This window comes from Syngnathus scovelli, chromosome 1 (genome assembly GCF_024217435.2).
Source record: "Syngnathus scovelli strain Florida chromosome 1, RoL_Ssco_1.2, whole genome shotgun sequence".
In the NCBI taxonomy this organism is placed as follows: domain Eukaryota; kingdom Metazoa; phylum Chordata; class Actinopteri; order Syngnathiformes; family Syngnathidae; genus Syngnathus; species Syngnathus scovelli.
This window is the reverse complement of record NC_090847.1, coordinates 23,739,936-23,754,583: the sequence shown is the minus strand read 5'-3', so window position 1 is coordinate 23,754,583 and position 14,648 is coordinate 23,739,936. Positions and strand designations below refer to the sequence as shown.

General features: G+C 40.4%; 1 protein-coding gene and 1 long non-coding RNA gene across 4 annotated transcripts in view; both read left to right on the top strand.

The window, feature by feature from the left end:
- LOC125986893 (uncharacterized) overlaps positions 1–11,085 on the top strand; it is a 58,875-nt gene extending 47,790 nt beyond the window's left edge. Inside the window, exon 3 of the long non-coding RNA XR_007487802.2 lies at positions 10,200–11,085. This is a non-coding gene — a long non-coding RNA (uncharacterized lncRNA). The remainder of the gene's footprint in view (positions 1–10,199) is intronic.
- A 1,994-nt stretch (positions 11,086–13,079) lies between these two features.
- LOC125965703 (protocadherin-1) overlaps positions 13,080–14,648 on the top strand; it is a 79,701-nt gene continuing 78,132 nt past the window's right edge. Inside the window, exon 1 of one of the 3 annotated variants that reach the window (XM_049733955.2) lies at positions 13,080–13,639. The gene's annotated coding sequence lies outside the window, so the exon portion shown is untranslated. The remainder of the gene's footprint in view (positions 13,640–14,648) is intronic. The other 2 variants (XM_049741579.2, XM_049757116.2) reach the window with 2 other exon arrangements.

Genomic DNA, 14,648 nt, shown 5'->3' with positions numbered 1-14,648 from the left:
ACACACACTGCACTTGGCTGTGAAGGATTATAGCGATGTGGTTGTAATTAGTTGTGGCATAATGAACATTTGGCCCTTTGGACAAGAATAATGAAGCTGCACTTGATGGCGATCGGCCTGAATTTGAAAGAAGAATTAAGAAAAAACGCTTTTACGACGCATGATTCACCAACCTACAATACACACACAAATGTACATAAGTGGAAATAAATACACAACATGAGCAATAGGACGGGCAAATGGAGACAAATCTTTTACGTATGATTAGGGATATTAATAAAATGCCATTTTGGTTAAATTGTATTTTGTTAATTTATTCAGGCACCTATATTTTGAAATTTGAATTGCAACAAGTATTTAAAGTTAACAAAGTCAGTTCAACATGTACTTTAATAGTCATTTTAAGTTCTTGATTTTTTTTGCTCTGAACAAATTATTTCAAACTTTTAGCAGTCAATTATGTTAAACTGATTAAACGCCAATCTTTGGACAGCAGGAGGCTTTCTCGAGAAATAGACAGAAAATGATTTCGTTTCATCTCAGGTTTAAGGTGTTTTTTTTTTTTTTAATGTCCACAGTAAAGGTGTCACCAAGTTAGCCTCGGTCATTAGCAGCTGAAGCGAGGTAAGGAAAATGGTGGCGCCTTTTGTGGGTAAGTGGCTTATCTTTTCTCATTACGCTGGGATTCCCGCACAGCTTCTCGACGCTTCTCGGTGTGATTACATATTCCGCATTCTTCATCTGGCTGTGGCAGAGGAATGATGAGATGGTTGGAACGTTTACACAAAGCTTTGGTTCCGTGTGCACAAAAGCTCGCTTGAAGGCCTTATTGCCCATTATGCTCGGAATGTCAATGCAGGGAGTTAATGAATAAATAAACATGCAATAAGTTTCAGGGTGTATAAGAAATCAGTTTTGAGATCTGAAAGTTTCTTACATCAATTTTTATTTTCAACCCAAGTAAATGTAAGGCCTCATCGTTTGGCTAATTCTAGTCAGGCATCTTTGTGGGCACCTGGTTGCCTTTAACAGCATTTTTTTTTCTTTTAACCGTTAGGGTTAGGGGTGAATAATCTATTGTTGTGTTAAATTAATTCTAACCCTGTGCTCTATTACATGCACTATTTTCAAATGCAACTCACTTGAGTGTCAACTTATTGATAAATTGTCTTGCTTTGGTCTCGAGTATATTGATAAAAGGTTGGACTCGCGTTCTTGCGTACACTTCCAATCATGTGCTAAGGAAACAGTCTTTGTTTCATTATTGCTAGCATTAGCATTCACATTTAAAAAAACATTCAGAACTCCATTTACCAAATGTCAAATTGACATTTTCTCATGTTTCTACACATCAGTGGCTTCCACAACAGCAAAGACAATTACAAAATATTGATCCCATATTTTATTGATCTAAGTGTTTTCTCTGAAATCTCTGGAAAGGGACAACTTTTAAACAAAATGACAAGCTTTTTTCAAACCAAAATGCCAGACTTTCCATTCATTTGAAGGCAATTGGTCCTTGAGTTTTTTTTTTGTGGGTCCTGTCATGATAGCCAATCCCACCAAACTTTACATTGGTCGATGACGTTTGTGGCAGGGGCACTTATTTGTGTTCATATTTTTTAAATCCCTACAAAAAACAATACTGTACCTTCAAACCAAAATTGATGACCACCCTCAATTGGCATATTTTCCATTCTTTTTTAGTCATGGTTCCTCTCTCGTGAGTTCTGTCATGTTGGACAACCCCATTATATTCCATTTGATGGATTATTGTGGTGTGGAGGGGTATAATTCCTCAAAAATCTGAAAAAAAAAAATGACCTAAACAGACAAACCACCTTAAAACCAAAATGGCAGATTTCCTGTTCATTTTCAAACATTTTTGTAGGTCCTGTCATTATGGCAAAATCACACAAAATAATTACATTACACACCACCACCACCACCCAAATCTCAGAATGATAGTACCTTCAAACCAAAATGCGTTACCAGATACAAGGTTGATTGATGAGGCTTATATTACGAGGTGGAATTTGGCGGGAATTCTATTGTACATGCATGTTGGACTTCATGTAACTTCTAACGTTCTAGTCTTTCCCAACTGAGCTGGCCTATGCATTTTTTTTTTAACAAATTAAAACGCTACAAAAGGAAGAATAGTAGCGAGAAACAAAACAACTATGTCCTTGGCTGTAAAGCGGAAATAAGATGTGCTTGTTGCCGTATGAAATATAAATAGCACACAAGTTGTTGTCTCAAGTGAGCTGAAGTGAGCAGAGCTTGAGCGCTAGCTTGCGCATGGCCGCGGGCATCGTGTCCTTGGCGGTCCGCCGGCTCGTACCCGACCCCCCTCCTTTGCTCCCCCTCCCCGCGGCATATTCTTTGTAGCGGCCGTGCAGTGGCCTTGGGGGTTTTTACCCACAATCCTCCTCAGGGCCGGCCGCTATCGCTTGGTGCGGCGCACAAGGTCAGTCGCCCGCCGGCCATGATCATCCACCCCAACAAAAAATCTTCAACTGAGACACTGGCGCATCTCAGAAGTTGTCGGTGCTCTTCACCTCACTGGAATAAAAGTTGTACAAAATGTATTTTTCAAAAAAGTTGTATAAAAGTTGTCTCGCAGTTTGGATTAAGAATATTTCTCGTCTATCAACTGATTTTATAAAATGACAACAAAACAAGTTACCGTATTTTCCGTACTATAAGGCGCACCTTCAATGAATGGCACATTTTAAAACTATAATAAATTACTCAACGTTGCTCAAACGTTAATACAATCACAATATAGTAACACTCGAAATAGTGAAAACAACAACAATATATCAATAACTCAACGTTGCTCAAACGTTAATATCACACAACACAAAAAATAAACATGTAAAGCTTACTTTAATAAATTAGTCCTCATCCACGAATCCATATTGGTCCATATGTAAGGCGCACCGGATTATAAGGCGCACTGTAGTGCGGAAAATACGGTACAAATTTAAATTTTCACTGTCAGCAATTAGAATTACATCTCATTTTCAACATTAATATTGTTTTTATAAACAGCTATCGAAAACATTTCATTATAATCTACTGCACTGCCTTGAATAGTACAAGTATTAGCAAAAGATAAGCCATTAAACATTCACCCTAGGAAGCCTGTTTGACTTAGCAACGAGAAATTTTGTAGGTATGTCAATCATGAGGAGACCCACAAAAAAGTCATGGAAAGCCAAGCCCCAAAACACTCACTCTTTAATTTTAGTTTGAATAATTCATTTTTATCTCAATAGGTTGTGGCTAACTGCACTTAAAAAAAATGACATACCGCTTTCAAGGCCAATTTCATTTAGCAACAAGAATCTTGATAGACTATTAACATGAATAGACACAATTAAGGTCTCAAAAAGCCATTTGCAGAAAAATTTTCCAGAGCAAGGAGTAATTGGGTATACACGTCGACCATAAGTAGATCCTAAAAAAAGCTCAAATGGAAATGCAGGCAAAGAAAAACAATGTCTGCGTCTGAGTTTTCAGGCTTATTGTAACTGCTTCCATTGTTCACTGTTTAAAAGCTTCAATTATTTCCCACCATCTGTGCACCATTTCTATTTAAATCAAAGTTTTAAAAGTCACGTGGCAGAAGTCAACATGTGTCATGCTTGACACATTTGAAAAATGATGTCTGCCGTTGTCTCGGCAATGGCGGCGGCCTGCTGTCACACCTGCGTACTAATTAGCCATCAACACGTGAATGCTTTTGCACGCCAACAAACCAAGCAACTTTGACTTATTTGTCTAAGTTGACTTTTTATTTGGTCACACATGTGATATCCATTCATAAAAATTACACCCGCTTTCATGCACGTTAATGTCAGGGAGGTGACGATTAAATGTTGTGCTGTTTGTGCCTTTTATGGATTGTTGCTGATCAATGCGTGTCACCTGTGTACGCGTGTGGCCTGTTTTCCAGCAAATAGACAGCGCCATCAATCAGCCTGCACGTGGTTAATCAAAGCTTATTGATTATCTATATGTGGTGACGCACACACCTGAGTGTGCTTGTTTGATATGTCCACCGTAGCATTTCAGGATGTCGCTGATACTGGAAATGATAAAGCAGGGAGCATAAAAAAAAAAGATTTCAATCGCAACCTAGTAAAAGGGACACCAAAAATGAAGATGGTTGACTTCATGTTTCGAGCATGGATTCTTGAGGTTTTTTTTTTGTTTTTTTTTGGGAGTTCTGCTCATTATAGACATAATTTGCAAATTATATGCAACTATGTCAAACAGAAATTTCCAAAAGACACAAATTCTGTCCGTAGAAGGATTTTGTCTTTGAAGGACCTCAGAAGAGGGCAAAAATGCTCCCCAAAAAAGACTTCCTTTGACTTTTTGGGCCTGGTGTCTTTAGACTTTTTGTGTAGGAGTAATTTGAAACTCCTTTCTGCCCTGGATAAGGCCATAAAATATCTACTTCAAACCAAAATGGTAGACTCTGTGTTTCATCTGATATTGTTTGCGACTTTTTTTTGTGGGTCTGCTCAAGATAGACATGGCTATCAAATCTCAAGGACCACCAAAAAACTGAGACAGGTCCATTTAGTGGTAACTGAAATCCAACTTTGTTGGCTTCATCCATCAGACGACGCCTCTGATTGGCCCAAATTGCCTAACCAATCACTTGACATTTTCCTTCGGGCCACCAAACCCCCCCCCTCCCCAGAGCTGTCCGTGGCCCGGCCGTGGTCCATTTTGCAGTGGTGATGAGGGCGCGGCTCCTTCATTTCAGGCTCCGAAATCAAGCGCCGCTCCGTGGTAATGTAAGCTGTTAACTGGAATCCCTTTTCATCGTCGCCCTTAATCTTCGCACGCCGCCATGAGACCGTGAGACACCATCCCAAAGCCTTTCAAAACCTTAATTCAATCTGCAGCCTCGCTTCAAAGTGCATGTCAGATTAACACACACATACACACATATACACACACACACACAGAGTGCGTGTATGTGTGAAATTGTCCCGTCTCGTCGAAACATTTCTACAAGCTCTAATGTGGAAATGTGACGCGTCTTCCCTCTTATCAGCGTTCACATTTGTCGCAATACCTTTGATGATTCTTGACATCCTTGCTTGATTACGGTACACAAATTTTCTGACATCAAGCGCAATGGTAAAGACCAAAAATGATCTCACACTATAATTTAAACGTACAGTATTATTTTCCAATAATATTCTCAGATTGTATGCCATGAGACGCACACATTTAGAAGACGTTGGAAAAATTTTACTTTTTAGTTTATATCTTGCGTCTGTATAGAGTCTCATTACACTGCAGTTCTCTTTCTGTGATAATCAAATCACATCAGTCGAAACTGTTAAATTGAGTAGTTTGGACAGTTTTGAAAAAATGTTCCACCCCTAGCCACAATTTTAAGAAATGATACTATCCTACAATATTATGCTAACAGCACAATGATAAACTACGATATTTTCTACAATGTTAAACCATGGTGTTAACATATGGTGATGTCACACTGTGATAATAATACGTATACAATAATCTGGTTTGATTTTATACCGCAATATTACGCCGTGTTGGCCCTACTATGCTGCGACACTGTGCTACGTTGCTATGCTACAATGTTTCAGCTCGTCTCGATTCTAGCCGCATTCAGTCATAGTCATTTTGGTTTCTATTGTTGTTTTGTTTTCTTGTTGGCATTTGTAGCCCAGTTAAGGAGCTTTAGTCATCCCAAGTGGACAATTAAAAAAATTGTGTGGTTGTAAACGCGTTGTTTCTTGGGCCTAAACGATGGATTAAGTGTTGAGTTTATCAGGGATTAAACGTGCTGCGCCGGCCGCTATCTGCCTACACGTCCACCTTGCTTTAATTGTGTTCGCCGCTTTGTCCTGGCTTGGATTATGCCTCGCCTCCTCCCCTCCCTCATATGTAAACACTTTTTCTTTTCTTCTTCTTGTGTTTTACCGTGGCGAGAAAGTGTTTTAGCACTCTCGCTTCTTAATCTGCAGCCAAAAAGGCGATCGAACGAACATGGATTATGGCGGATTAGCGACTGGTCGGCATTGCGCCTTCCTGATTAATCCACCGGTTTATTGTGTCCGGGGGTGAAAGGTTAACCAGCGTGGGTCCGGGGGTGACCCACATGTAAGAGGGTAATGTTTGAATAGGGAATAAATACACAACATGCAAATACGTACGCATTGGGTAATCCCCCCTTTTTACGGTTATTATGAATGGCCTTTACTTATTTATTATTTATCTTTAGCTCAAGCCACAGAGGCTACATTTGTTTTCTGTTTGCGTCTTTATATTGTGTAATTTTGCATATAACAACAGTTGTTTTGATAACGTGATAGGGTTTATTGCAAATTTTTGACCCCGTCATCCAGTGAATTTGACTCGAGACTTTCTCCTTAAGGTAAAGATCAGTAAATCACTAAAAGTAAATAAACAAAAGGTGAGCTACATTCTTTGGCTTCACCAAGTTTGGAGACTGTTGGATAAATGTAGCAGGAAATTTTCAACTTTAATATGACCTTGCAATTAATTTGTTGATTTGGTTCCTTAAAAGCTCTAAAATCAAAGAATCAACTCAGTGAATCGGAAATATTTGGATGGCGAATTGTGCCATGAGTAAACGTCAGTCTGCTACTTCCAGGAGAACGTTTGGAATTGGATACTACACAACTCACTTGGCGCATATGACCCACTTAAGCGCTCGACAAAATGCACAACAACACAATCTGTGGTGTTCATTCATCCCTAAATGTCCCTCTTCCGGCTCCAGTCCATCTCCCCCCTTCCACTCAATCACACAAATCAGATTAGCAGACATATGCCGGCCGCCATTAAGACCTTAGCGGAGCTCTTACGGGAAGCCGTGATCGGCCAGAGAATCTCAATCAGAAAGTCTGGAAATCGCCTCTTTTGGGTGGGGGGAGGGTGACAATTCCCCTGTCTGATGTTTACTCCATGCACGCAGCGATGCCAATTAACGCACTTGTTAGCAGATGTTTTTATTATTTCTCATCTGCGCACCGTTGACACCTTCTTCACACATTCAAGTCCAGAAATAACCTGCTTCAGCTCTATCTCACTACCGCAGGAGATCTTTGAGATCTGGGGGAACACAAAAGAGTTTCCTCTCGTGAGAAAGTGGTGAAGTTGCTTTTGGCTTGGTTAATTTGAAAAAAGAATTTACTGCGGCAAATGATGTTTAACTGATAGTATACACTGGGCAAGACTTTTAGATTGTGAATGGAAAAATATAAATGTGTAATTTGTGAAGATTTTTATCGAGGGAAATCTGGCTTTCTGGCAAGCGGGAGTGTGTGGTGGCAGCGGAGAGCCGGGCTCGGTTTGGCACACCTCAGGTGAGATGATTCACTCAGGCCGAGGACGCTTTGCTGGTTGGACTAGGGAAGGACGCCCACGTAGGGTGAACATAGAGCCAAGAAAAGCAGAGAAGGGATTGAGTGGAATGAGGAGGACACCGGGGACAGGATGGTGGAAGAGGAGCATAAGGATGAATGGAAGGATGAGGAAGAAATAGACGAGGAGAAAGAAAACTTGGAGAATGAGAAGGAGAGTGGGGGGAGAGAGCACGACTTGACGAGTGAAAACGAAACGAATGAAAAGAGACGACGGGGGAGAAATGGCACAGGATGTGCAGGAGTCCAGGCGAGAATTTCTGAAGCGTCTTTAAGTGAACCTCATGTTGTTCATATGTGCTAATGTTCAAGTGAGGAGCAGCCAGACGAGGAGAAGGAAGGAGGTAGAAAGGAGAAAGCGGAAAACGATCGTTATTTTTCATTTACTATTTCTCCAAGCCAGCTAACCTCCCTGCCATCATCATCATCATCACACCTCCACCCCTGTACTTCCTTCTCTCTGCCCCCTCAACCTCCTCATGTTGTAGGTAATGATACATCATGAACATCTTCATAAAAAAATAAAAAAGTCTCCCGATGTGCTGGTGAGGAGTTAAAGGTGAAATGCTGCAAATGGTAGCGAGGTGTTCAGGGGCACCGTTAATATGACCGCCGCCCGCCTGCGCTCATTACATCAGCGCAACAAACACACCGCCGGAGGGCTAAAGGTTAGCCATGGTGCTAACTATGGTGAACCTCACACAGCCATCATTTTGAAAAAGCTGGGTGCAAATTACAAGATTCAGCCCTCAAAGCCAGTTTGCCTTTGCAACATGAAATTTGGTAGCCACAGAAAAACTACGACTACGGTTTTGTCCTTTTCCAGTGATCCTTTAAAATCAAACCCTCATCGAGATTTTGCTTCCCAATTTGGACCAGTAGTGAATTACAAAAACAACTTTTTGATATTGCATGAAATGTTGAAGTTTATTTAAATGCATGATGAAGACTTTCCTGCAGGATAAAAACAAATAATAATAATTTGATTTCTCCCTGACCTCCCTGGCAGCATACAGTGCGTTTGAGACACGCTCATGTGTAGGCGGGACCTGTGGGGGCAGCGTCTTATTGGCTGCCGGCAGGTGCGCTTCCTGAACGGTGCCCCACCCCCGTAATGAGCGCCAACGGGTATCGAACCGCGCACCCAGGTCAGGGCCTCGGGTGGGCCGCCTCCATCACCCGTCACGGCTGCCGCTCACGCCGCTGCCTCTCGGCCGTGCTACATTCGAGGCAGCTGGGAAAGATGGTGATTAACTCTAGTTTGACAAGGCTAATGTAATGTTTTGGTTAACAACAGAGTCCAGATATTCTTATTTATTTGTTTATTTATTTATTTACTTTAAATGCCTACAAATGAACCGGTGTGATTAAATTTACAGCATTGGTTCGTCGGATTGTGGGAGAATTCTGCCAAGCGACCAATAACAGCTCAAATGAAAACCTGATTCGTCTTAAGTTGGAATTGGCATTATTAAAAAAAAATTGCCATTGGCCTTTCGATCAAGTCTGCCTAACATCAAGTGACACTGTAAACATACATTTGAGAAATTCTCAACGTAGAAACTGCGTGATAAAATCATTTCTCCTCAATTCTCAACAGTGTGTGTGTGTGCATGTATAATTAACAGTGATTTGTTTGATGTAACAAATGTTTCCCTAATTGTGACAAGTTTTGGGCTTGTCGTTGCTTTTGTTTTCTGTCTCAAAGCTTTGATTCCTATTTACTCATCTCTTTTTGGTTTGTGTGTGTGTGTGTGTGTGTGTGCGCACGTGCGTGCATGCCCTCAGGGAAAGATCCTTGCAATCTTATTGAAAGATGTTTACTGTGTGCCTCTAATTAATTTGCATATTTAGTGACAGGTACCGTTCGTGACCTAACGCATTGTAATTCAATACCAGTGGTTTTTTTCAAAAAATTAAATCATTAAGTACAACAAAAGTGATGAAAAATACAACAATGTAAAACAATGTCTGGACTTATTTATGATTTTACAGTGGTTGGATCCGTGCAAAATATACAAAGAACAACAGCGGTGGTAACAACGATAACATGGGTCAACAAGGGTCAAAACTTTGCATAAAATGATGATTGAAGTTGTATAAGGTTGTTAAACTCCTGAGGCAAATGAGTTATCGTCAGCATTTGAAAATACTTTTCCACCACGTCTCCATTTTGGGGGACGTTTTTTAAAAATAGTGTGAGTCTGAGGACTGAACGATTAGCTTATTAGCATAGCATCTTGCATCGCTAATTGAATGGCCTTGGATAATGAAGTTTCTTATGGTCTTTTTTATTCTTTGTGATTGAATGTTTTGCTTTTGTTGTTTTGTGACTTTGGTGCTCCCGGCTTGATGAAGAAAGTAGGAACTTTTAATTTTACACGTATTTTATTTTCAATTGCAGACAGGTTTTCCAAAGTTTGGACTGAAGCGAGCCTCATTACTCAGTACTTGAGCATTTTTTATAAGCCTTTGATTTACAAGTAGTACGATAAAATTGTTAATGAAAAACTTCGTTAGAGTTGTTGAACATTCTAATGGTGCAAGCCTAGTAGTTAACCTCACCACCAAAGGCCTTGTATTAGTAGCTTAGCATTTTTGATTAATGAGCTATCCATTATTTCAATACAAATAAATTGTCTTGAATGTTTATGATGTTTTTATGTCAAATAAAAATGCAACGATAGTGAATTTGGCGAATCAATAAGCGTGTTTTCTAAACTTGTTTGTGCATTTGTGAACTGTACCAAGGTGAACGTCCGGAGAATATTGATGAGGATATTAAAGGCGACCACTCGGTACGCATGGTCAACAAGGTTAATGACTGCAACGAATGCCGGGAAGCGAGCGGTGATGCTGGGGGGCTCGGAGACCACGGAGAAAAACTTCTTGTCCGCCCTCGGGATGAAAAAAAAAAAAAAACAGAACAGAACAAACAAAAGGGAAAACGGCAACCAGTAGACGTGTCCTCGTCTTGTTTTATTGTCATGCTGCACACCAGGTGGGCGGGGCTTGGAGCCATTACATCATTGGAGTTCATAAACTAATCTTCTGGAGATGTTATTTTGAATATTTCTTATTTGTGCTTTTATTGTCATTTTGCTTCATGTTATGACATCAAACAGCATTACTTTTTTATTAATTTGTTTTTTAAGTATTTGTTATTATCTTTGTGTTTAACGCATTATTTTTTTCATTTTAGGTCTTTAATAAAAATAAATACTGGTGTTTTACTTTCATGCATTGATTTGCAAAAAAAACCAATTCTTTAACATGATGTTTTTAATGCTTTTGGCTGTTTTTATATAATTTAGTACGTTAATTTTTTAAATATTGCATTTTGATCATGGTAATTTGAATAATGCTTTTAGTTTTATTTTGTGTTTGTAATATTTTTCCTCATGTATTTTAATGTTCTCAATGAGGTTTTTATGATTTTTTTAATAATGTCTTTTTAATCTCTTATTTTTAATAATGCTTCTAATGATGTTTTTGGCTTGTATTGAACAGATGCTGAACAAGATAATCCACATACACTTTGTAAGCTGCTTTTAGTTTTTACACACATTCGCACGTGCACACACGCTCACACGTATGCTCATACACACAGACACGCACACACACACACACATACACACACACACGCACACACGCACACACACACACAATCTACACTAGCCCAGATAAAGCAAATGATCATTATTTAGCCACAGTTTATTCTTCTGGTTGGTTGGTTGGTTGGTTGGTTGGTTGGTTGGTTGGTTGGTTGGTTGGTTGGTTGGTTGGTTGGTTGGTTGGTTGGTTGGTTGGTTTTGGGTGGGTGGATCGACCGACAGGCGGATGGATTGTGTACATACAACAAAGTTGAGTTTACGTGCATGTCAATCAATGCATATATTCTTATAATTCGACACCAACAGGATGAAAACCATTATGTTCTTCCTGCCAGTTGACAATGAGGACTTTATTTTTATGATTTGACTTTTTAGTAGTCTTGAAGTGATACAATAAGACTGAGTGCTCATTGGATGAATTTGTAGCATACCGTCAATTACATCACATAGATGAATATTAAACTGGAATGGCTATGACCCGCTCTCTGAACTCTGAACTCTGTACTAATACAGCAACAAATATACAGTCTGTGTTGCCACCAGAGGTGGTCGTAAATCACATAAGGGCAAGTCTCAAATTGTAGCCTTTAAGTTTCAAGCTCCAATTAGGAAAAATAAATCAAACAAGTCAAGTCACGTCGCTAAAAAGGAAGTCTTTGTTCAAGCAAGGGAAGAATGAAGTCATAAAATCTTACACAACTCTACATACTGTACATTAGAGTGATGTTGTTTTTCACTGATCAAGTGAAAACAAAGAACTACTGTATCTCTAAATATTAAACAACTTAAGAGTATGAAATATAGGAATGTGTACATAATTTTATTAACCTTTGCTTGGGTGTTTACGGCTACTAACGTATCGAATGCTGCTACTGAAATCAAAACTTGTCATGAGAGGAGACCCAGAAGCAGTCATGATACAAAAGTTGAAGAGTGTCGAGTGTCAACAGAAAGGAGCAGGCCTGGGCATTTAAAAAAACTAGACATGCTACCTGAAAGAAAGCTCGACGCACTGACAATTTCTCGCAGGGTAAACCGAGTTTACATACTGTAAGGCATCAGAATAAAGGTTGACATAACAACAGGACAAATTGTATAAGGGAAACAGCAACTGCATGGCAATTAATACATTTTGGAATCAAGCTTATGACATAAAGAAACTAAAACAAAAGGACACATTATAAAGAATCAGCGACTTTATAAAAACGGATACATCAACACTGTTAAAGTACAGTATAATAAGTAATCTCTTAAATATAAAGCGCACTCACTCTAAAAAAAAACTAAGACTACATAAGTCCTTAACACATAAACACAGACAAAAAACTAAATGCCTCAGCTTCAAGCAGCTTATCTATGTGTCCATATATATAATTCCTTTTACTGTTCTCCCATTCTTCACTATTCCTGACCACCGTGTTGACTCTCCTTAATGACCTCTTGTCACAAGCTTGCGACCCAATCGAAATTTCAATTGCGTCCGCCTCTTTCAAACGAGCATGGAACTGTTCAAACATGAGCAAATACAATCTACGGTTGGCTATGCAGAACTTCACCAAGTCCCCCGCCTTGTCCTTCCAAAAGTAGCCTGTAGAGGGCGGTCAAAGCCCGGCAGATGGCAACCTCACGGATCTCCGCGACTCACGCACAGGCACAGCCACTCGCACACTGCCGCTCGAGAATGGTAAAGTGCAAAAGATAAATGATTTTTATTTATTGTAGTCGGAAAATATTGATAAATACAGAGGTGGAGGTTAGGGAAGCAGTGTGGGGCGTTTGCTGTTGAGGTCAGAATGCGCATACGTGGTTGTGTGGCTTGACAAGCAAATAATTACAAAAGCTTTTAAAGCGCTTCTTGATTTGAGGAGAACAGCCATGCCAACATGTTTTTTTTTTTAAATTTGAATATAAATGGTGTAAAATAGAAGAACTTCCAGACCGTTTGCCGACCCCCCCAACACGCACGCACACACCACTCCTCCCTCCTCCCGTCCCTGTGATAGAGAGACATTCGCTCAATGGACGAGAGAGAGAGCGCGAGCGAAAGAGTAGTTGCAAGCTTGCAAGACTGTGCTTCAGTTTGTCATCACCCGGGCGGCAGCCTAGCAGCACGCGAGTAAGCAGCGAGCAACCGAGCCGAGGCGCACCGGAACCGGACAGTATCAGACGGCACTGCGAATTGACAGTTTTTTTTTCTTTGATAATCTTTTTTCCTTTTATCCTCTTTTTTCCCTCCATTTCCTTTTAACTTAAATTTGTTTACATCCCCCGCTCACTTCTTGCTCCAAAGAACCGGAACCTCCTCCACCACCGCCTCGCAGAACCTCGGACGTGATGCGGACCTCCGCCGCGTAGACGGCTGATCCGTATCTCACTCGCAAAAAGTGGACTTAATTGAGAGAGGAATATTCTCTTGGCTTAATTGGATTTCAACTGCTATTCACTCTTCAATCGTGTGGATTTTTATCCCATTTTTCCTGCTTTTTCGCACTCTCCGAGTTCCGGAGTGGACACCGACGACAAGCGGAGCCTGGAGTGCTCCAAACTAGGCTACCGCGCAGCGCTCACCCGCTCCAGGTAGGAAAACAGCCACCTGCTCACATGCATCACATTCTCCATGATTCTTTTGAACTACAATGACTCGCTTTCAAAGACATTTTAAAATAGTTTAAAGAACGAATGTGCGTTGTTGAAGAATGTTGCGATTTGAAACACTTGTTGTCCAAATGAATTCGAGATTAAAACCAATAGCGTGTTCATTTCCGCCTTCATTGCACTTAAAGCAGCATTGATCCGTATCGATCCCCGTCCAGCTGAATCCAATAGAACCTGCCTGGCACTAGCAGTCGTGCTGGTTTGCGTTCTGGTGCGCTCCATATACGATCTTAGTACAAAGAAAGTCTGTCTGATCTCAAGTTTGTGAACTCCTTGACAGACTGTGTCTCCGGAGCTCATTTTTGACGAGCTTTACTCAAAGGGTCACCACACCTCCTCGTTTTTGTTTTTGCGAGCTGAGACAAATGAATCCCAATGGAGAGTGTCCTAGTTGGACCTCTGCCTAGAAATGACCCCAGAATCAAATGACTAAGTGTGATTTCTGTGCGTCCAAGAAAAATGAACATGCATGCTGCATTTGATATCCATCAGATCCACTTTTGGCAGGTGCTGATGTTTGGAATAATTAAAAATGAAAATTAACGCAATCACATCCTCATCATCTTTCTCGGGACCTGAAAAGCGCATTTCTTTGCGTCATCAGCGGTTTTCCGTAAATGCGAGTTCCTCACACGATGGACTTCTTTGCAATTTGAAGCTTGGCTGGTGGCAAGCGCAGATGCTTTCTATTTTTTTTTTTGGGGGGGGGTGGTTGCTCGGAAGTAGTTTAAAAGCCAAGGGGGGGGGGGTATCTAGGACCTTGTCTGCATGTGTTGTTAAATTATGTTTTTGAGAGCAAGCCTATTCAAATTTCGTTGTGGGATTAATGATAAAAAATATATTTAATGAAAATTGAGTGGTTTTGGATACCCATGCTCGAAACATGTTCTCAAAGCTCTGTGTATGTGGGGGGCCTGTCTCCTGGGCGGGG